The sequence below is a fragment of the Pleurodeles waltl genome, chromosome 9 (assembly GCF_031143425.1).
Source record: "Pleurodeles waltl isolate 20211129_DDA chromosome 9, aPleWal1.hap1.20221129, whole genome shotgun sequence".
Classification (NCBI taxonomy): Eukaryota; Metazoa; Chordata; class Amphibia; order Caudata; family Salamandridae; genus Pleurodeles; species Pleurodeles waltl.
The window spans coordinates 1,021,294,133-1,021,319,209 of record NC_090448.1 but is presented as its reverse complement, the minus strand read 5'-3'; positions in this window follow the sequence as shown (position 1 = coordinate 1,021,319,209).

Below are 25,077 nucleotides of genomic sequence, written 5' to 3'. Positions count from 1 at the left end.
GACATATTTCCCTGTGCCTGGAGGTGCTTTTAAGGAGAGACATCATCCTGATGTGCGGAAAACCCAATCTTACCCTAGGGGGGCCACGCATGAACTGCATTTTCCCGAGGCCAATGGGCTGGTCAAACATCATTCCCTGGGCCCAGAGGCACGCATAAGGAGAGATGCAATCCCGCTGTGTGGGACATGCTTGTGCGCATGCCTGGCAAAGACCAGGCCAAGACAGAGTCCGTCTTCACCCGTCATCGCCCAGAGGAGGATGCGCCACCCCCCTTTTTGAGTGCGGTCGGGTACTTTTGGCTGTGAATTTCTGTGGTGTTGTGCCCCTTTTTGGGTGTACCTGCTTGCACTTTGGAACCTATTTTGGTTTAGGTGTATTAGCGGCAGTGGGCAACCGGAAAGCTGCAGATGCTCCTTCTCATACCATTGGTGCCAAAAAGTTTAGGAGGCCTCTTACCAAATCTCGTGCTCTGGGGTGTAGTGAGAGTAACACCCTAGAAGGAATTGATAATTTGATTGAAGAAGTGGAAGCCATTTTGGTTAACAGTGCGACTACACCTACTTTTAGCAGTGGCCCTCGATAAATAAAATAATTGAAATGTTTAAAAAAAATCTGTGTTGGCTGAGAACAAGGGTAAGTCCAGCAGTAAGCAAGCTGCCCAACCTTTTAGCAAAATTTCACTTCCTGTGATGGCGATGAGTCCATGTGAAGGGCCTGTTATGCAGTGCTGTAACAAGGGAAGCACTGCAAGGAGACATCTAGTTATATAACAAAAAAGATTTTAGGGTTACAAAACTAGGGATAATTATGTGGTCCAGTGCATCAATGGCCCTACATGAACCTAAAACCGAAATAAGATGCACTGTTCCAAAAGAAAGGACTCCATTTCACCAATTAGGGTAGGGTTTTTTTAAATCACCACATGCAATAGTCTGACAGGAACAGTAGCCCTCACTCACCATTGGGTGAGATGCTTAATCATCTGGCCATGCTCCTCATCAGGTCGGCACTACACTGCCTTATGGGCACTACTAGAGGGCTCTTTGCTGGAGATCTTTTTAAGAAAGAATGCCTATAATGTTTCTATAAGACTAATGCATGTGGTGACTGAAAAGACATCCAGTTATCTCACTAGTCCTGAGGTCACAGTGGTACCAAACCTTTTGTGCTCCAACAAGTTTTGCACATTGGCAGAGAATGAGGGAAATTACGTAACTGCTCTCTCTAAACCCGAAGTTCTGCCTGTTGTAGTTGAGAATTTGGCTATAAAGACTCTGGGAAAAGGAAGCTTGATGAGGGTCCCATCTTGCCCTCACTTGATGTCTGTGCATCAGAAGTTGGACGATGGCATAAGTCTATTGCTTTTACTGCTGGAGGAGGTAACAAGTGTGATGGGTCAAATTTGTAGGTGCAGGTGTTTGAGCATAGACGGGCCAGTGACTGCTTTCGGACCAGGTGTGGGAGGGCATTCCCATATTTCCTTGCTGGAACCTCAGACTTTGCCTCTTGATGTATTTCACAAGCTTGCCACTAATATTGACCTACTATTGACTCTACTTCACACATTAGAGATGCTGGGATCCCCTTGGGGGCAAAGAAAAAGCTGCTTTGGAATTTAGCAACTGAATGTAAATCTCTGTAGGATGGCTGTCTTGACATTGTTAAATACGACCCTCAATATGAGTCCTATCGAGCAGGGGCCTGCAGCCAGGATGTTGCTTATAATGTGGCATCAGTATTGTGAAAGAGCTCAGATAGGGCTTCAGACCATTAGGCAGCGATTGCATAATAAAGGGTCATCAGTCTTCAAGCATCAGTCTCTGGATACAGGGAGGTTAGGAAGAACCATCTATATGGTCAAGGTGCCTAAACTGTTATCAGGGTCCCACGCAAATCAGGGTTCTTTGAGCAACAAGGTTATTTATTGGGTAAGAATCATGATCATGATCCTAACACATGTTCTTCCTTAAATGATAATGATTCACTATCCAATGTTGTAGTCAACATTCTATTGAAGAGGTTTCGGGTGCGGGCGGGGGCGGGGGCTGGTTGCTGGTTACATCAATGGATAAGGTTAAAGGGGAGGTGATTCGAGGTTGCATGAGTAGTAGATCTAATTTATTTATCGTTTCGTGGCATTTGGCTGGTGTGAGTAGCAAACTGGTAGATCCTAATTGTGTTACTTACAATAACCAACATGATATTTGTATATTTCAGGAGACTTGGGCAACTTGCCCGGTGTATTTTTGGATGGGTTTCTAACCTACAATGTGGGGGCCAAGCCCAGTGGGGCAAGTAGTTGGGCTAATGGAGGCCTCCTAATATTGTTAAGTAAAAATCTGCAATGCACTCATTTGATTTTAAATATAAACTTGCCAGATTTATTAGGTGTACAGCTTAATTTCTCAAGGGACTTTAAGCTTTCAATAATTAATGTGTATGCTACATCAGTGGCGAGTGGAGCCAAGTCCCAGAACTTGACATAGCTGAATGAATTTGTAGAATCACTGCAGCAATATTTTAAAATAGTGATAGCAGAAGACATTAACTGTTCATTTGAACCATCCACGTATAGTAGTGATTTAACCAATCCTGAGGTTGAATATTGGGGTATTCCTCAGTTGCAGGGTAGACAACAGCTTGCACGCTCTTGTGCTGCTCTCCAGCTGACACTCTGTGCCTTAGGCGTGGGCTTAGGACTTGTAATGGCTGCATGCGTTCAGATTTGTGCAATGTTCCAACCTTCAAATGCAGCCAGTACACCACCGTCATCGATTACATATTTTTGAGTGTTAGGCTGTGGCCAATGCTAGAAGACAGGAGGGTTGATGTTCACCAAGATAGTGATCACAATTCTTTAATTCTCACTCACTTGGGTGCTGTATTATTGAGTTCAGAAAAGAAATGTCACACTGTGGTTCCAGAGCCAGTTTTGGTTAACAATTGCAAATGAGTTACATGGCCAAAAGTGATGACAAACCCGTACTTGTATAAGGAGATGTACAATTTGTTTGTTGAAGCTTTATCTAAATATGAAAAGTATGTGGTAGGAAATATTCCTTTGTTTCCAAATTACATAATATTTTTACAGGAAGGCGACTTCCAGGCGGATTGATACTTCTAATGCTAAGAAATGGGACAATACTGAATGCTCAAAGGATGAATCAGCCCTAAAGTCAGCTGTTAAAAGTTAGAAGCAGGGAATTATTAAAGAGGCTAGAATTAGGTACAAGAGACTCTTGCTCCGGCCAAAAGATCCTGGGAGGACACTGTTTGGCAGAATTAGCTGGAGGCTTCAAGATTAAATGGGACTTTTTGGAAGATACTATACCATGGCTCTGGTGACAGTGGGAGATCCTTCCAAAGCCACAGTTAGCCAGAGAGCTGGGTTAGCCATTTTACCAACTTATATGCTCCATCTATTGATACACTTAGGCTTGACTTTCATCCAGTGAGGTTGAGCAAACCTAACTCTCTGACAGGAGAGTTTGGGGTTGGTAGTAACAATTTAGAAGACACAATTTTTTTCTCTTTGGGAGAAACTAATTTAGCAATAGTATTTCTGAAAACCACTAAGGCCCCTGGCCCTGAAAAAATACCAGGAGATCGATACAAATCTGAGCCAGTTATATTACCATGGTATCCAATGCTTTTGCGATCAGTGGCCCCATTCTCGATACCTGGAAGGGGGCCGAAATAATACAAGCTTTCAAGAAAAGTGATGTGAGTATCCCCTAAAACTATAGGCCAATTAGCCTTATTGATAACCTACAAAAAATCTTTGCAAGACAGGTACCCGATAGGTTGCTGGAGTGGGTTGATACTAATAGTGTGCATCCTCCCTTGAAGCTGGTTTTTGGCCCAATATCAGCATTTCAGATCAAGTTTTTTGTCTGACACCTTTATACTGGAAATATGTGTTTCTTGCCAAGCAGAAATTGAATGTGGCCTTCATGGATCTTAGGTACGCATTTGAACTGGTTCCTAAAGAGAATTTGTGGGAGGGCTTAGGCAAAATGGGTATACCTAAGAGCTTGGTTTATCTCATAGCATGGTGACATGAGGACACCTACGCTAAGGTCAGACGGGGTAACCAGGGTGAACTCACTGACCATATCCCCATAAAGTGTGATGTCTGCCAAGGTTGTGTTGTGGTACATACATTGTCTACATTATATATAAATTAGGTGGTTCAAGTTCTATCCTCTTGCCAGAATGATTCTCCCATTTTAAGTGCCCAAAAAGTTCCTATATTACTTTTGCCGATGACTCACTCTTAATTTCCAAGACCCTAGTAATGCCCGCGATTTGGGAATGCATGTTAATAAAACAAAGTTGATGGTATTTATTCCTGGGTCGGCTATGTTTTGTCTCACCCTAACAAATGATATCCCTCTGGAATGGGTAGTCTTCATAGGCTACCTTGGTGTAAGAGTGTCGGACAACCTATGTTGGGAAGATCAAATCTCTGAGAGCTCTCTTAGAACATGATTTGAAAAAATATTTATGAATCTAGGGATGGGACCTTGTGGCAGAGCTTGTATTGTTTTTTTATTACAGTATTTATATGACATGACTGAATGTTTTTTAGGCAACTTGATTGTTTTTACTGTACTATATGTATTGCGTTGGTTTTAGCTTTGTATGTGTGTATGTTCTTGTTTCTATCAGGCTTTTAGCAGGCTATAATCATCTAACTGGCAAAAACGAATTGCCTGAGTACCTTTCAATTTAGTATTATAGAGAATGTGGTTTCTGAGAGTTATCATTGAGTAATTGCAAACTGTTTAAGAGCAACAATAGCAAAGAATTGTATATACGATAATTTATTAAGTAGAAAAACATTAGATGCCCTTAAGGAATGCTATATCCAGGCAGCACAATTAAACCGTTGAAGCAATGAATATAGAAATATGTATCAGTCATTAGAAAAGTGATGAAAGATACCCATTATATATATTTTAAGAGGCTGCATTCTTTTTGTGATTTTAAACAGCAAAAACTCAAACCAAAAGTATTGGAGTGTTTCACATTAGCACCCGTCACATTACACAGGGAAACATTCATATTTGGAAAGCACAGGAAGATTAAGTTCATAGGATACTGAGCTGATGCTGAGACTAGTTCCCCAGTTCCGGAAGTTATGCCACATCCTCTCCCTGGTGACCCTAATTCTTAACATCACACATTTGTGGCTATATATCAACAGCCAAACTATCCAAGGAATGTGTATCAGGAGCTTACATTATGTAAAATGGAAATTATTTTTAACTTAATGGACTTTACCACCTAATGGCTTAAATACAGATTAGTTAATGTGTTATTTACTTGTTCCATAATCTCCTGTCTAATAGCTACCACCTTATACAGTAGTACCAATTTGAATAGCATGTGCTATTGAGAAAAAATATAAAGCCTCTGTCTGTTCTCTCGCTTCTTATTGCCAATGTGTATTTATGCATCTTGGATAGAAATTGCGGTGTGAGAACAATAAAATGGGATGCATGACTTGTGGTCAGAGAGAAGGAGATTCATCACAGGATTCAATCAAGATAGATGGGCATAGATATTAGGTACAGAATTAGCTTCTCTCATTTGAGTAATCAAGAATATTATGGCCCTCATTACAACATTGCCGGTAAAAGATGCTTACTGCCGTGCAGAAGACCGCCAACACACTGCCGCGGCCGCGGAAATCCACCACAGCTATTATGACCCACAGCTCGGAATCCGCCAAAATGTAGACACCCATACAATTACGCCACACCAAAGGTCAGTGATGAACTGGCGAAAACAAAACCTCCACTGTCACGCCAACAGAAATACGCCCACACTATCACGACACACGAATCCACGCAGCGGTCTTTCAACCGTGGTATTCCATTGGCGGTACAAACAGCCCTGCTCAAAATACACACACTATCATGACACACGAATCCACGCAGCGGTCTTTCAACCGCGGTATTCCATTGGCGGTATACACCGCCACGCTCAAAATACACACACATATAGAAAACACAGCCACATTGGACAATTCAAAATACACACACCTCATACACATACGCACACCACTCCCACACACCCATTACAATATAAAACACACACCCACATCACCAATAAACCACTACGACCACAATTACCGAGAGAAGGCCAGAGAGAGACACCACAAACAACTACCAAGCATCCACAGGCACACAATACCATCACCCATATAACTTCCACGCACCTCACACAACATACCACTAAATAGCACCCCACTTATCACTACACGAACCACCCCACACATCACCCACACCACCCCATGGCAGGGCAAAGACACCCCAGGTTCTCTGAGGAGGAGTTCAGGGTCATGGTGGAGGAAATCATCCGGGTAGAGCCACAGCTATTCGGATCACAGGTGCAGCACACCTCCATAGCTAGGAAGATGGAGCTATGGGGCAGAACAGTGGACAGGGTTAACACAGTGGGACAACACCAAAGAAATCGGGATGACATCAGGAAGAGGTGGAACGACCTACGGGGGAAGGTGCGTTTTGTGGTCTCAAGACACCACCTTGCGCTTCAGCGGACTGGCGGCAGACCCCCACCTCCTCCCCCACAACTAACAACATGGGAGAAGCAGGTTTTGACGATTCTGCATCCTGAGGGCCTCGCAGGAGTAGATGGAGGAATGGACTCTGGTAAGTCAAATCTTAACTATTACATCTCCCACCCACCTGAATGCCATCAAATACCCCCATCATCACCCTCACCCCCATCACTCCAACTCCTCACAAATGTCCCAACATCACAAACCACACATCCTAACACCAAGCCCTGCATGCAACACCAAAGCATGGACACCCATCACCAAAGCATGACCACTGCACATACCCATACACCCCCCTAAACCACCATCACACAAGGTCCCACACAGGAATGCAAGCACTGGGGTACATGGTCACCCACCTATTGCACACCATGGCACACACAGATGTAACAAACATCCTTTTATACCCCTGCAGGACCCCTACCCAACGTCACTGGACAGGAGGGTCCACACAGGTCCACACCTCCAACAGAAGAGGCCCACAGTGATGACAGCACCTCTGTCCAATTGGATCTAGATGACCAGCCCGACCAATCGGGGACCTCGGGACAGTCGGTTCACCTCACACAGTCACAGGCCACTACAGAGCTTCCCCCTCTGGAAACACCAGCACAGCACCCACCCAGCGGGCCCTTACCTCTGTCCCCAGGAAACGTCAATCAGCAGTGTGTCCACCACTACAGGGAACCCAGGCTAACCCACCACCCCAACAACAGGGACCTGGGGGCTGTGGTAGTGGGCACACGGTCCACGGGACGGAGGCCCAGGAACACAAGGGAACTGGGAGGGCTGCTGTGCAACAGGTGGAGGACAGGCCAAGGGAACCCACTCTCCACGAGGCCCTCTCCAACATCATGGGAGCCTACCACCACTCCCAGGAGACAATGGCTACGGTACTGGCCAAGTTTCAGGACACCCAGCACCTACAGGAGGAACAGTATTTGGGCTTCATGGAGGAACTCAGATCCATCAATTCCACCCTGGTCACCATCGTAGGGGTGCTGAAGGAAGTACTTAACACCAGGAGGGACACTGTGGCACATCAAGGGGCCCCTGACACTAGCCTGGACGATGAACTGCCCACCACCTCCGCCGGCGGTAGTGGACAGGAGGCACCGCCACAGGACCACCACACCAGCACCCCACCCCCTGCAGAGGGAGAACCACCCCACAAGCGGTCCCTGAGATCCAGGACAAAGACAGAGAACGATGCCAAGACCCCCGCCAAGAAATGAGACCACCCTGATTGTCATCCTTCTGTCCCACTTTGTCACCCTGTCCATCCTCAAACTGCCCCAGCTCCACTTTCTATGCCCATTTGGGCAATGCACCTGTGAGACTAAGAGACTGGACTCTGCCATGGACATTCCTCCACCATCACCCCTCATCATTTTACAACCCCCTCCAATATTGAGCACTTAAATAAACACCCTTGAAGCACAAAACAATCTGGAGTCAGTCTGTGATTTCAAAATAGTGTATTAGCAATTACAGTGGCAAAATGCTATATCAAATGTAATGTCAACATACCTATGTCACACAGCTCTAGTCCATGAGGAAAGAAAGCAGATGTCTCACTGTGGGACACACATCAGTGAAATCGTAAGGGAAAGTGACAACTCAGTGACCATACACCGGGTGAAAACGACAGACAGTAGAGAGGTAGTAGAGTTAAAGTACATGTAGTAGGCAGGTTTGTATTCTTACCTGTGTCTCACTGGAAATATTGCAGGATCATCGAGTTCCTGTTGTCGATGTCCTCTTCTTCTGCTTCCTCGTTTTCCCTGTCCACAGGCTCCACAGCTGCAACAACACCGCCATCTGGACCATCCTCCTGCAGAAAAGGCACCTGTCGTCGCAAAGCTGAGGTTGTGAAGCATACAGCAGGCCATGATGATCTGGCACACCTTCTTTGGTGAGTAGAATAGGGATCCACCTGTCACATTGAGGCACCTGAACCTGGCCTTCAGGAGGCCGAAGGTCCGCTCTATTATCCGCCGAGTTCGCCCATGAGCCTCATTGTAGCATTCCTCTGCCCTTGTCCTGAGATTCCTCACGGGGGTCAGTAGCCATGACAGGTTGGGGTAACCAGAGTCACCTGTAAATGGCGAGGGACAACTGTTAGACACACACTAACCTGTAGGGATATCCCCAGACTCAGACAACCATTCCCACTGACTTGCTTCCAGGTCCTTACCTAATAGCCACACACTGTGCCTCTGGAGTTGCCCCATCACATAAGGGATGCTGCTATTCCGCAGGATGTAAGTGTCATACACTGAGCCAGGGAATTTGGCATTAACATGGGAGATGTACTGGTCTGCCAAACACACCATCTGCACATTCATGGAATGATAACTCTTCCGGTTTCTGTACACCTCTTCACTCCTGCAGGGGGGGTACCAAAGCCACATGTGTCCCATCAATGGCACCTATGATGTTGGGGATATGTCCCAGGGCATAGAAGTCTCCTTTCACTGTAGGCAAATCCTCCACCAGAGGGAAAACGATGTAGCTCCGCATGTGTTTCAGCAGGGCAGATAACACTCTGGACAACACATTGGAAAACGTAGGCTGGGACATCCCTGATGCTATGGCCACTGTTGTTTTAAATGACCCGCTTGCAAGAAAATGGAGTACTGACAGCACCTGCACTTGAGGGGGGATTCCTGTGGGATGGCGGATAGCTGACATCAGGTCTGGCTCCAGCAGGGTACACAGTTACAGGATTGTGGCACGGTCAAGCCTGTAGGTGATGATCACATGCCTTTCCTCCATTGTCAACAGGTCCACCAGCGGTCTGTACACCGGAGGATGCCGCCATCTCCTCACATGTCCCAGCGGACGGTGCCTATGAAGGACAACAGCGAGCATAGATTCAACCAACTCAGAGGTACGTACCCACAGCTTACACAGAACACGAATCATGAACCGAAATTTGGCCTGTATGAGTGTTGAGGCAAGGCCTAGGTATGTGTGACGCAGTTAAAAATTAAGCCATGTGGGCCCCTGAAATGGTGGCTGCCTGACCTGTAAAGTGGGACAATGGGATGTGATGTAACTGCGCTGGCGTTGTACACGGTCGCGGTAGGCGGTTGAAGACCGCGGCGCAATTCTGCATTGGTTAACATTGGACCCTATGGGTCCCAGGAGCCAATGAAGATGTACACCGGCGGTGACGGTACGCACCGCCGCAGACGTGACCACCATTTTCTATCTGTTCAATCACTCGATACCTGATCTTCGACAGGAGAGGACCTACACTGCAAGTGCTGCTGTGACGTCGATCTGGAAGAGACAATGGCTCGTGCGTCTGGGGAAAGGGCCCCTGCCTTCACATCGGAGGAGTTGGAGAAACTCGTGGATGGGGTCCTTTCCCAGTACACGCTACTCTACGGTCCTCCAGACAAACAGGTAAGTACACTGGGAGCGTGCTGTATGGGCTATGCCTGTGTGGAGTGGGGTGGATGAAAGATGGGGGGGAGATTGAGGCATGCATGAAACGACGGTGAGTGCATGTGTCACATGGCAAGGGTAGGGATGGGGGCCAATGACTGTGACGGTGCATTTGGTAATAACTTTTCTTTTCCCCCTGTACAATTCATGTAGGTCAGCGCCCAGCAGAAAAAAGATATTTGGCGTGCCATCGCCAAGGACGTCCAGACCCTGGGAGTTTACCACAGACGGAGCACACACTGCCGTAAGAGATGGGAGGACATTCGCCGCTGGAGCAAGAAGACGGCGGAGGCCTAGCTGGGGATGGCCTCCCAACGTGGGAGGGGTGCCCATCGCACCATGACGCCCCTGATGTTCAGGATCCTGGCGGTGGCGTACCCGGAGTTGGAGGGGCACTTGAGGGCATCACAGCAGCCACAATGGGGTGAGTACACTCTCATTCTGCTGATTTAGCACGCAGTGGAGGTGTCTGGGTGGGGGAGGTGGGCTGTGGGTTTCTCTAGGCCAGGGCGAGTGAGCTAGTTAGGTCCCCTTGTTCTGGCAGACCCTGTGGCACCCCACCCCACCTGTGTACAGTGCCAAGTACACCTAGTCAGGCTCCTGTGTCATCCATGTGTACAGATGTCGTCCATAGCCTTGTAGGCCATGTTCCAGGGATTGAACAGTGGAGCCAAAGTATGCGGCGTAGTGCAATGGGCTTCTGTGTCTGTCGTGTCCGCCTACGGTAGCGGTAATGCATGCACTCAACATGTCTTTATTCTGTCGTCCCCCCCTTTTTGTGGTCTCCCTGTTCTTGTGTGCATTAGCATCATCAGGCGGAGGAGCAGTGGCACCGGAGCAGGAGTGAGTGCATCCCACATGGCCCTGGAGGGCAAGACAATGGACTCGGAGTTCACCAGTGGGACGGAGGACGAGGAGAGCTCCACGGCGGGGACAGGAGCTGACACCAGTGACACGGACTCGTCCTCTGATGGGAGCTCCCTTGTGGTGGTGGCAACATCTGTGCCCCCCGCATCTACACCCCCGTACCAGCACCACCCTTCCAGCGGCCCCTCAGCTTTTGCCCCTTGCCCGCTCACCCAGGAGGGTGGGCATCACCTTCGCCCCAGGCACCTCAGCCCCTGACCCAGTCACCCCTGCTCCCCTCAGTGAGGAGGCCATTGACCTCCTCAGGTCCCTCACTGTTGGGCAGTCTACCATTTTGAATGCCATCCAGGGTGTAGAAAGGCAGTTGCAACAAACAAATGCATTCCTGGAAGGCATTCATTCTGGTCAGGCGGCCCTTCAGCGAGCTTTTCAGACTCTGGCCTCAGCACTGATGGCAGGCATTGTCCTTGTCTGTAACCTCCTCCTCCAACTTCGTCCACCCAGACCCAATCCCCTTTACCTCAGCCTATCCCAAGCACACCCTCAGACCAGCATGAACACACCTCAACACACAAGGGAAGCTCTGGCAAACATAAGCACCACACATCCCACAGGCAGTCACGCAAGCTTCACACACATGCAGACACACCAACATCCACTGCCTCCATTGTGTCCCCCTCCTCGTCGTCTCCCTCCTTCCTCCCAGTCTCGTCTACACTCACACCTGCTTGCACGACATCTAAAGCCACTACTTCCATCACCAGCACACCCACCACCACACCCAGTCACTTGCAGTCACCAACCCCACTGCCATTCACACGTCCCCTGTGTCCTCTCCCAGTGTGTCTGTGACGCCACCTCCCAAGATACACAAACGCAGTCACACACCCACCCAACAGCCATCACCTCACGACAGCCTCCAGCGCATGCACCTTCACCCAAAGTCACCAAACGAACACCTCCTAAAACCACAACCTCTTCCTCCACTCCAAAACCCCCTCCAGCTACCCATGTCAGTGTTCCCCAAAAACTTTTCCTGTCCAACCTTGACCTCTTTCCCTCACCTCCCCCACCCCGTCCGTCTCCTAGGGCCCGACTCTCCAGGTCCCAACCTAGCACCTCAGCCACAACATTTCCGGGACCAGTGGCGCCTGTAGTCACCGGAATCTGGAGTGCACCGTCCACCAGGGCAGCCAGTGTGGCACGGAGCCACAGCACGGACAGTCCCCCACCTGTCAAGCATCAAAAGTTGTCCAGTGCCCGGTGGGAGAGGGGGAAGACTCCAGACACCAAGGCCGCTCCCAGAGGTACAGGTGGGAGTGTGGAGTCAGCTGCAACACTTTCCAAGGTGGGGAAGGGCCACAAGAAAGTCAGCAAGTCTGGGAAGAGCAGCACGGCGGAGAAGACCGCCATCAACCCCGCTGCCCAGGAGGCCACCACCATCATACCCGCTGCCCAGGAGGCCACCGCCATCATCCCCGCTGCCCAGGCGGCGACCGCCACCAGCCCTGTTGCCCAGGAGGCCACCGCCAGCACCAGCCCAGCTGCCCAGGAGGCGACCGCCATCATCCCCACTGCCCAGGAGGCCACCGCCACCAGCCCTGCTGCCCAGGAGGCCACTGCCAGCACCAGCCCAGCTGCCCTTGAGGCGACCGCCATCATCCCCAATGCCCAGGAGGCCACCAGCCCTGCTGCCCAGGAGGCCACCGCCAGCACCAGCCCAGCTGCCCAGGAGGCCACCGCCACCAGCCCTGCTGCCCAGGAGGCCAACGCCACCAGCCCAGCTGCCCTGGAGGCCTCCGCCAGCACCAGCCCCGCTGGGCGAGACAGGACCGCCAGCACCAGCCCCGCTGGGCAAGACAGGACCTCCAGCACCAGCCCCGCTGGGCCAGACAGGACCGCCAGCACCAGCCCGCTGGGCCAGACAGGACCGCCAGCACCAGCCCCACTGGGCCATGAAGGACCACCAGCACCAGCCCCGCTGGGCCAGACAGGACCGCCAGCACCAGCCCCACTGGGCCATGAAGGACCGCCAGCACCAGTCCCGCTGGGCCATGAAGGACTGCCAGCACCAGCCCCTCTGGGCCAGACAGGACCGCCAGCACCAGCCCCGCTGGGCCAGACAGGACCACTAGCAGTTGAGTCACTGCAAAGGACACTGCCGCCACAAGCACCGCTGAACAGGGCACCACCGCCACAAGCATTGCTGAACAGGGCACCGCCGCAACAAGCACCGCTGAACAGGGGCACCACCGCCACAAGCACCTCTGAAAAGGGCACCGCCACAACAAGCACCGCTGAACAGGGCACCACCGCCACAAGCACCGCTGAACAGGGTACTGCCGCGACAAGCACCGCTGGCCCATGAGCACCAAGGACACTGACGCTACTGAGTCCGTCACGAGCAGGATGAAGCACTCTGGGCACAAAGCCCCCTCCAGAACCACTGGAGAAAGGCATCCACTACCTCTGTCCTTAGCAGGATGAAGGACTCTGGGCACAAAGCCCCCTCCAGAACCAGTGGAGAAAGGCATCCACTTGAGAGACTGTGGCTTTGCACTCCCCAGGATTGATCAGTGGGCAACCCACCCACTGTAGAGACTTGCGAGCCTGTGGCTTTGCACTCCCCAGGATGGAACAGTGGGCAACCCACCCACTGTAGAGACTTGAGAGACTGTGGCTTTGCACTCCCCAGGATGGAACAGTGGGCATGTGGCCCCCTCATGGATTTGGCGTTGGACACTCAACCGGCTGAGGTGCCCTCCCTTTCCCTTTCCCCTGAGATGCCTGTTTTATTGCTATCTGATGCTCCTTTAGTGTTCTCTCCGTCATGTTCGGGGATTGAGTGTGGGCCTCCCCCATACCGTGTGGGCCCAGTGTTCCACGGACTTTAATGGAGCACTACCTGAACTACTATTCTGGGCGTATATTTTGTTTATAGTGTATATTTCTATTTTTGCGTACTGGATTTTAATATATGACAATGGTTAAACTCATTTTCTTTGGTCTTTGCATTCTTCCGGGGGGGTTGCGGGGTGTAACTATAATGTATCATGCTGTATTAGTGTGTGTGTTTGTCGTGGGTGAGGGTGGGGGTGGGCGTGTTGCGTATTGCGTGTGTGTGTCCCTGTTTTTTCCCTCCCCTGTGTCTTAGGTACAGTACTCACTGTGGTCTTCACTGCCAGCGTTCGTGCTCCTGGTAGAGGAGCAAGAAGATGAAACCTGGGAATATGTGAAGCTCTGGTTCCATGGCGTCCTGGTTCCTCGTGGGGTGTGTAGAGGTGAGCATTTTCCTTTCGAAGTCCTGTTTCCGCCGTGTTTTTGTCCGTGGTGAATCCACCCCAGAAAAGGTGGCGGATTGGTAGGTTGTGATACTGTGGGTGGTATATTGTCCCCCGCCTGTCTGTTGGCGGTGACAGTCAAGCTGTTTGTTTGTACCGCCGTGGCGATCGGAGTGTTAAAGTGGCTGTCTTTGTTGGTGGTTTCCGCCACGGTCGTGATTCCATTTCTTTTATCGGCCGGCCTGTTGGCGGTCTTACCGCCGCTTTAACACCGACCGCCAGGGTTGTAATGACACCTATATCTTGAATTATGTTTTCTGTACTTATTTTCAAATTAAGGCCCTGATTTCTACTTTTTGGTGCTACTTATTTTCGAATTAAGGCCCTGATTTCAAATTTTTGGTGCAAAACTGCACAAATGCAGTTTTGCACCAAAAGGTTTAGCATGAGCTTGCACCATTTCTGTGCACCAGCCGGGCACCATATTTATGGAGTGGTGCAAGCTGGTGCAAAGGGTAGGCTAGCTTTAAAAAAAATGACGTTAGCAGGGTGGGGCTGGCGGTATGGAAGATGGGGGTTTTGCACCAAAAAATGACGTAGCCAGGTTAGAGTAAAAAAATGACTCTAACAAGCCTAGCATCATTTTCTGATGCAAAACCACCAATACCACATGATTCCTGTCATTGAAAAGACAGGACTCATGCCCACCACTCCAATGGCCAGCACAGGGAACCAGGGTCCCCTGGGCAAGACCATTGCACCTAGTGCCATGTAGGGGGCCCATTTCTGGGACCCAATGGCACTTTAAAAAATCAAAAAAACTTTCCTATATTTACCTGAGATGGGGTCCCTCATCCTCCGCTGTCCCTCTGGTGTGGGTGTCCCTGGGGCAGGCACCTGTGGGCTTTTTCTATGGTGTTCCACCATGGAAATAGGCCCACAGGTCCTGTAACGTTTGCCCTGACCAGGGTGTTAAAAAATGGTGCAAAGCAAGCTTTTCACAATTTTTTGACCCCTCCTAAATCCAGTGCGTGATTTTAGCACTGGGGATAAATATGGTATTAAGGCCATAGAGTAATTTTTTGCACGGGAACACCTATTTTGCATCTCATTGATGCAAAGCAGGTTTCCATGTTCAAAAAATGACTTTAACTCCAAAAATTTGGCACTAGAAGTATAAATATGGAGTTAGTTTTGAACCAAATGTGCATTAAAAAAAATGACGCAAATTCAGTACAAAAGAAGTATAAATATGCCCCTAAGTTTTAAGTAATGTTCTTATGTTTAATGATGGAAGAAAAAAATGTGAGTGTCTGAGGAATCCTTCCTAAGCCAATGTGGTTACCATGAAATGAAAGTCTCATGCCAAACAAGAAAAAATGTGCACCAGAGTGCAGTGGATCTCTGAGTTTGACATCTAGAGCCTTCCCTTCCCAATGGCGTCATCTCTGTATGTGCTTGTCTCTCGGTTGGAAAACTGAGTCATGCATCAACTATCCTGTTGAATCCTGTTGAATCTTTTTATTACTGGAGTACAGTCATCAGTTTTCAGAAGAGCATGGAATTCTTCCTTAAAATTTTTATTATTTTTGATTGATTTTAGTTCATTAAAATTAGGTTATTGATAATCTAACACTTCTTCTCAAGACTTTGAACAACATATTTAATTTGACTTGTTCAAAGGTTAGGAACTGGGTCTCCAGTTGGCAGAGGTATACACCTTGTCCAAGTAGAGATTACAATCCTAGTCAGGGTAAGTCAGATGCATAACCTAAATTAACCTGTGCTCACCCTCTGGTAGCTTTGCACAGAGCAGTCAGACTCAATTTAAGAGGTAATGTGCAAAGTGTTTGTGCAACACTTGATTACAGTAACACAATGAAGGCCACTACAAAAAGACTCCACACTAGTTTAGTGAAGTAAAGAATAGTTATCTGAGTGAAATGAGACAGAAAATGACAAAAATCCCCAAAAATATTTTTCTAGATATGGTTATTCAATGCATGTATTCAATCAAAACAAAACATGTGGGAGCGCCTGGGTGCTCCCATTCAAGTATTTACTGTAGGTTTCTTAGATTCATAGTGGTCCCCATCGGGGTTCAGCAACTAGATTCCTGAAAGTTAGATCGGGACACAGTAATGCTCCACAAGTCCCTAAACTAGTTCGCACACAGGAGACCTCACTGGGTCTCTCATGATCATGAATTTACAATTCCCTCTCCCCATAAAAGTACAGAGCGGACACAGAGTCACAGTGCCTGTACCCAGTCTGGATGCTGCAGTGTCACTTGGGTTGCTCCAACAACACAGGGGCGGTAGAGCCAGGCTGAAGCAATCCAAAAACTAGAGGCCTCATCAAGCGATCAAGAGTTGCAGCATCACTCTGGTTGTTCCGGTAACAACAGCAGGGGAGCCGTGCTGAAGGGAGTCTTCCTCTCATTCCATGTTTTCCGACAGTGGCAAAGTTAGCGGCTGCACCTGGCACATAGGGAAGTCATACACACGTGGGGAGCAGCTCTGAGTTGAGGTGTGTGCCCTGGATACAGCCAAGCATAGGGTGCAGGGCATGTGCAGATTAGGGAAGTTGTAAGCACTGATCCTTTGAGGCACCCACGGTTGTGGGGATGCCAGTGAAGTCTTTGATGGCCCTAAGACTTCAACAACAGGGGCAAGCCAACAAGTCTTGGAGCTCCTGGGTTAAACAGTTTGCAGAGGTGCAATTTCAATCCATCCTCAATGCAAGAAGTAGCAGGCAGCAGACCAACACAGTAACATAAGTGGCAAAGTGACAGTCCCTCTTGGCTGCACAGCTCTTCTTTACTGCAGAGTCTCCTTGAGACCCCAAAGTGACCTGATTTGGTGGAGTTTAGGGTCAAGTACTTAAATTAAAATGTGTCTTTGAAGTGAGCGGGAGAATTCAAAAGAGGCCTTTGAAGATCACAAATTCCCTTCCCTTCCTTCACTGGCTCCAGATACTCTACAGGGGGTAGGCAGCCCTTTGTGTGAAGAGAGGCACAGCCCTATTCAGTGTAGGTGTCAGCTCCCCCCTGCCATCAAGCCCAGGAAGACCCACCAACCAGGTGATGGGCCATCAGGATGCAAATGTCAGACCCAAGCCCCCTTTGTGTGTAACTGTCTAGAAGGAATGAGCAAAACCAAACCACCATCAACCCCAGATGTGGATTGTGAGAAAGTAGCCTCTTTCTAGTATGGTTACCCCCATTTTTTGCCTGTTTGTCAGTGTTTTTTGACTGTGTCGCTGGGATCGTGCTAACCAGGACCACAGTGCTTATGCTCTCTCTATTCCCAAATTTGGCCTTACATACTGGTAACCCAGTATTTCATCCCAAATAGGCATACTGGTGCCCCTTATAAGTACGTAGTATACGATACTTAGGTACCCAGGTCATTGGGGTTCCAGTGGATCCATATGGGCTGCAGCATTACTTTTGCCACCCATTGGGAGCACATGTAAAGGCCATTGCTGCCTGTGTGAAATGGTGCATGCACCATTTCACAGCCATTTACACTGTGCCAGGTTGCTTTTACGTTACTTACATGTCAGGCCTTCCAACCCTGAAGGATAAGTGCAAAGTACCTGTGTGTGATGGCACCCCTGCACTAGCAGAGGTGCCCTCACATCATCCAGGACCATTTTCCCAGACTTCGTGAGTGCGGGGACACCATTTTACACGTGCACTGGACATAGGTCAATGCCTACATCCAGCTGCACAATGGAAACTCCAAGTATGGCCATGTGAGGTGTCTAACATCTCAGAATTGTACCCCAATACTGAGTCTAGTATTGGTCACACAATTCTATGCACTCTGGGGGCTCTACACTGGTCCCCCAGTACTACCATACCAGCCTTCTGAGGTTTTCTAGGCATCCCAAGCTGCTGCCACCCCACAGACAGGTTTCTGACCTCCTGTTGCTTGAGCAGCTTAAGCCCAGGAAGGCAGAACAAAGGATTTCCTTTGGGAGAGGGATGTTACACCCTCTCCCTTTGGAAATAGGTGTTACAGTATGGGAGGTGTAGCCTCCCAGAGCCTCTGGAAATGTTTTGAAGGGCACAGATGGTGCCTTTCTTGTATAATCCAGTGTACACCAGTTCAGGGACCCACAGTCCCTTCTCTGGTAAGAAACTGGATGAAGGAAATGGGTGTGACCACTCCCCTGTCCATCATCACCCCAGGGGTGGTGCCCAAAGCTCCTCCAGAGTGTCACTCCGTTTAGCCATCTTGGATTTCAAGGTGGTGGGGCACTTTGGGAGCATCTGAGTGGCCAGTGCCAGCAGGTGACATCAGAGCCCCCCCGATAAGTGCTTACCTAGGTAGCTGATCAATCCCCCTTTCAAGGCTATTTAGGGTCCCTCTTCTGGGTGTTTCTTCAGATTCAGATTGCAAGACTCCAGAAGGAACCCTCTGCATCCCTTACTTCATCTTCTACCGATGGAACCGTAGCTGAACCCTCCAGGAACTCTACAAGGTGCAAAAAAGAAGCCAGGACGACTTCTGCAACATTGTATCTTCAGCTCCTGCCAGCAACTGCAACAGTTTCCACATTGTGCATCCTCTGAGGACTGCCTGTCTTCAGCTTGCACCAGTAGAGCTGAAGGAATCTCCTGTGGAGTGACAGAGTCACTTCCCTGTTTCAGCAGGCACCTCTCTGCAGCGATGACCGGTGGCGTGGGTCCCCTCTCCAGGCGATGAGCGTGGAACCAGCAACACAGGTGGTGGATTAAAGTGACCCCGACAATCCCAAGGTCCAGCTGTCCAACTTTGGTGGAGGTAAGAGCTTGCCTTCTCACGCGATGATTTGCAGTTGCCAAGGCTTGTGTGCGACCTTCCAAGAGGTTCTTCTTGCACAGCACAGCATAGGCCCCCATGGACTCCATCCTGTGATGCACAGCTTCCTGAGTCATTCTCTGGCAGCGTGGGATCCCCTTGTGTCGTGGTGCGTGGACCTCCATTTGCACCTTTTTTGTCCTTGTGTTGTAGGACTCCTGTGTGCACTGCTTGGTCTTCTGAGGGATTTCTGAGTTGCTGAGAGCCCCGTCTGTCTCCTCCTCCTGGGTAGTGGCCACCAGGTCCCTCCTGGTCCCGGGCAGCGCCATTTCCACTAACCAAGAACTTTGTGTGTGCCAAGGCTTGTTGGTGAAATCCAGCGACACAAACCAGCCTGCCATCATCCATCCTGCTTGGGACATCTTCTGCACTAACCAGGAACCCGCATCTGTCTTCTTGGGTGCATAACTGACTTTGACTTCTCACTGGTGGTTTGTCTTTTGCACCTTCATCCGGATTAGCAGGGGCTCCTGTTCTTCCTGGACTCTTCAGTGCTTCTTGCACTTGGTCCCCTTCTTCCACAGGTCTTCACGTCCAGGAATCCATTGTTTGTGTTTTGCAGTTTTTTCTGGTTCTTGCATAATCTTCTATCACAACTTCTTGTGTTTTTCAGGAAACTTACTGTGATTTACTCCTGTTTTCCCGGGCTCTACGGTGGGTTCTATTACTTACCTTTGTTTTTTTCTTACACTCCCAGCGTCCCTCTACACACTACACTTGCCTAGGTGGTAAACCAACTTTCGCATTCCCCTATTTTAGTATATGGTTTGTCCTCCCCCTGGGCCCATTGCAACCTATTGTGATTTTCATTGTTTGCACTGTTTTCTAACTGTTTACATACCTGTTTTTGGATACTAGAGTATATATATATTGTGTATATTACATACCTCCTAAGGGAGTATAGTCTGTAAGGTATTTTTGGCATTTGTGTCACCAAAATAAAGTATCTTTATTTTTGTAACACTGAGTATTTTCTTTCATGTGTGTGTGAGAACTGTGTGACTACAGTGGTATTGCAAGTGCTTTGCATGTCGCTTAGTTCAGCCTTGGCTGCTCAGCTACAGCTACCTTTAGACAGCCTAGCTGGTAGACACTGACTACATTTCTTTAATAAGGGATAACTTGACCTGGTATAAAGTGAAAATACCTTTGGTACCAACAACACACCAGGCCAGCCTCCTATTTGGATTCAGACACAGGAATGATGAAAGTAAAAAAATGCCTTTCTAAAAGTGGCATTACCACCACAAGTTGTGATTTTAAATTGTGAGTCCAGAGACACAAACTCTGTTTTCTTATCTTTTCCCAAGGGGAGGTTACACTTAAAGGGTGCTTCAAGGTAACCCTAATGTTGACCCATGGGAGAGGCAGACCTTGCAGTAGTGAAATACAAATTTAACAGTTTTTCACGACCTGGACATGTTCAACTTAAAAGTACATGTCCACCATTTTGAATACACTGCACTCTACCCTTGGAATCAACCATGGCCTACCTTAGGGTGACTTACATGTAATAAAAAAGAAGATTTGGGCCTAGCAATCGGGTACACTTCAGTTGCAAACCACCCATCTCGGCCCTGCAATTTCAGGCCTGAAACATGTTTGAAAGCCTACTGTAGTGGGTTGCACAAACAGTGCTGCAGGCCCAATAGTAGCAACTTTTTACATGCCTTGGACACATGTAGTGCACTTTATTAGGGACTTACAAGCAATTACATTTTGGAGAATCTATGTTACCATAGTTTAGAGTACAGAGCATCTGCACTTTATTACTGGTCAACATTCGTTAAGTGCCAAGAAACCTACAAAGCCAGCAAAAGTGAAGTCAGAAAATAGAAGGTCAGAGTCAAATAGGGGAAATCACACAAAGGATGCCAGGTCTAACATGAACATATTGTGAACTCCATTTAAAATGTTCAAGGAAGTTTAAGATAGTTGATGGATGAGGTATATTTCTTTGTCTATGTGTTAACGCGTAAATATGATTAATTTACTCACTTAGGGACTCGTTTTAGGCCAATGAATCTTTTGACCCTGATTGAAGACACCTTAGGACAAGATAACTAATCAGCATGTCACTCAATATATCAATAACCTCATTAATATTTACCACAATAAGGCAATTCAAATTAGTCAAATACATTAATAAAACTTAGAAACCACCATGACCTTGCAGTCATGAATAACCACAGCAGTTTGGTACTATTATATGAAGTTTATTCCCTATTGATTACAATTCTACTAGCAAGTTTATTAGTCTCAAAACCAAGAAACATATTAGCATAGTCACAATATGACAACTCTGATAAGATTTCATCAAAGCAAGAATTACGAATATCAAAACATAGCACGGCATCAGCATAGGTTATCCTCAGCAGAATACCATCATCATGTTATTCAACAAAGCATAGATTCAGTCATTTGTCTATTTGCGTCAGTTTAGTGAACCCCTCATCTAACCTCAAATCAGTATTAGCATGTTGGCCTTCATGCAAAATAATTTAGTAACTCCAATTTGGAAAACATCTAACTATGGTCTCTGTCAAAAGAAGCAGTTGGTACCTAGAAAGGAAAAGCAAACAGACAATTACAATTTCACTGTCATATAGTTACCCTTCGTATTGGGTCAGCATTCAGGTTCGGTCTTCGTCCTCAAGACATCAGTTGATTCGCCATCAGGAATTCAGCAATCGGATAAAAGGGGGCACTTCCCTCATAAGGAAGTAAAGTTTAAACGGGCAATATAAGGCAAGGATGGTTTCAAGAACCAAACAGCAAAGTCTCTATGCAGAGTGACAAAGTGTCTGGGTCATAGCAAACCGCATCAGCATCTCCCTAACTCTCTTCTAGTCTCCTATTCTCTCCTGTTCTCTTCTACTTCCTTGTGTCAAGGGTTTTTATCCTGTTTCTGTTGTACAGTCCCCTAATTCTTCATTGGTTGAGGGGTTGCACCCCATTATCTGTATCCAATAGATTTTCAATTATTTCATTGAATTTGTCACCCCATAACTGTTCTCACGTAGTTTATTGGTCCTTATGATTGACGTCTTCAGTGGGTAGAATGTCCGGTATGATTTCATACTCTCGTGGTCTTCTTTGCATCTTTAGTCAGTGGCTCCATTGTCTGTACCGGTTCAGGCGACCTTGTACCTGCAAGTAGTCTACACTGTTGCGTTCAGCAAGAATGTTTCACTAAGCAAGTCGAATTTCATGGGAACGGATCTACTACAGTTACATTCATCTTCTAGTTTGGAGAAAAACAAGAGTTCATGTCCTTCAGCAAGTCAGCACACTCCACGCTAGAAAAACACATTTAATATGAAACCGGGCAGCTAGGCCTCGACTCATGCTAACTAAGGCCTAATGATTTATTAGCAGAACTTTAACATATAGGCTTTTAATATTAGTGCAAAATCATATTCTATCATAACTTTTCAACATTATTAATCAGTTTCATTAGTCCCCGTATATAGTGGCGGCCACTCCCCGTGGACACTTTCAAGCGCACGTTTTAGCAAGATATATTAATACATTTTCTATGCAGCATTATTACACGTTAGTTCCTTTACATTTAATGTTGATATAGAATATATAAGCTAAGCTCTCCCATATGTTTCAGTCAAAACATTTTGTATTCACAGGCAGATGTAGTTGCTGTGTTAATCAGGTATATCATATATAGTAAGATTTATAGTATACTTTAGTATAATAAGTATTAATGTGGTGTGTATACTCTATTCATGTCTCACAACATGAGGAAAATACATACCAGGTGTAGGAGAGGATGCTATGCAGTGGTGGGTGTTTCTTCCCTATTTCACTTTTCCCCTGGGCACTAAGGAGTAGCTTTGGAGTACAAGGTGGGTAAAATGGTGTGACATCGATGTCCAGGCATCCATGCAGTGGAACCGTTTATTTGACTTACCGAGGATCTAGTTTATTCCTTTGTAGTACTATTTTCACCTTCAAAATAAAATTAATTATAATTGTAGGTGTAACACAAATTGCAGCATTGTGACTGAAAAATGAATTACTACTGCTTTTAATATTATATGGTAAACCATTGGCGGTACATACCGCCGCGCTCAGACTAGTCACCCACATACAAAACAACACTACATTGGCCAACACCAAATACACGCATCTGACTCTCATACACACACCACACCCACACCACTATAAAACACACAACCACATTACCCACAACCCCTTACGAACAAAAATTGCCCCCAGGAGACTGAGAAGAAGAGCACAGAGAAAACTAGACACACACACCACTTACAACGATGCATCCCTCTAGCACTCCACACCACACACCCCACCACATTACCCAACACACACTCACCAACACACATCACACAACACCCATGGCACCACAAAGGCACCCCCGTTTCACTGAGGATAAGTTAAAGGTCATGGTGGAGGAAATTGTCAGGGTAGAGCCACAGCTCTTTGGAGCACAGGTACAGCAGATATCTATAGCAAGTAAGATGGAGCTATGGCAGAGAATCATGGACAGGGTTAACACAGTAGGAAAGCACCCACGAACAAGGGACAACATCAGGAAGAGGTGGCACAACCTACTGAGGAAGGTACGTTCCATAGCAGCAAGACCCAGCTCGCCATACAGAGGACTGGCGGTGGACCCCACCTCCTCCCCCACAGCTCACAGCATGGGAGGAGCATGTTCTGGCAATACTGCATCCTGAGGGACTCGTTAGAGTATCCAGAGGACTGGACACTGGTAAGTCCACATTTCATAATCATCACCCCCCCATACCTGCATGCCATCTCACATCCCACCCTCATTCCCATCACTCCACTACATTCCACACACTCCACCAACACATCTCACTAATCCCAATGCATGGATAGCCCTCCCAGCCCTGCATGGACACCCATCACTAAAGCATGCACAGCACAGGGAATCTAACAATCCCACAATACATCACCATACACAAGCAAACGCTGGCAGGGTAACACCAACCATAGAGGAAAAGCTACGGAAGTACAAATGTCATACACTTGAAGCATAATACATAATTTACATCCCCACAGGTCCCCCAGCCAATGTCAGTTGAGAGGAGGTGCCACCCCACAGAAGAGGCCCCCAGTGATGACAGTAACTCTGGACCTGGATGACCTACATGGCCCATCAGGGACCACTGGACAGTCAGTCACCCAGGGCCACTCACAGACCACCACAGACCCTCCCCCATCAGGAACAAACACCACAACAGCCACCCAGCGCACCCATGCCTCTGTCCCCAGGACACGTCAATCTGCAGTGTGCCCACCTGTACAGGGACCCCAGGCCACACCTCACCCACAAGACAATTAGGGTCCCGGGGTCAGTGGCAGTGGGCACACGCTTCAGGGGACAGAGGCACAGGCCAACAGGGACAGTGAGATTACTGCTGTGCACCAGGGGGAGGATGGGCCCAGGGAACCGACTCTCCAGGAGGCACTCTCTGAGATCCTGGGAGCCTACCAACATTCCCAGGACATGATGGGCCAGATCCTAGACAACGTGCAAGAGGACATCGGCTGCAGGAGGGACAGTATCAGGGGATCAAGGAGGACTTGCAGGCCATCAACACCACCCTGATCTCCATAGCAGAGGTGCTGGCAGATATGCCAACATCATGAGGGAGGCAACACCAGTGGGCCCCTACCACTAGCCAGTCAAATGAACAGCCCTTTGTTTCCGCTGCCACTAGTGGCCAGGAAGACCCACCACAGGACCCACAGGCCACAAGCATCCTTCCCCCTGCAGAAGGTGAACCACCCACAAACGTTCCCTGCAAACCAGATAGAAGGCAGAGACACTTGACAAGACCATTGCCAGGAAATTGGACTCTCCTAAATGTCCCCCTTGTGTCCCACTCAGTCACCTTGTCCACCTTGAACTGCCATTGCTCCCCTTCCTATGATCCCCTTGGACACTGCGCCTGTGCCTCAAACAGACTGGAACAATACCCTGGACTTTCCTCCACCATCACCCCATTCCGTTGCACTTTCCCCTCAATTTAT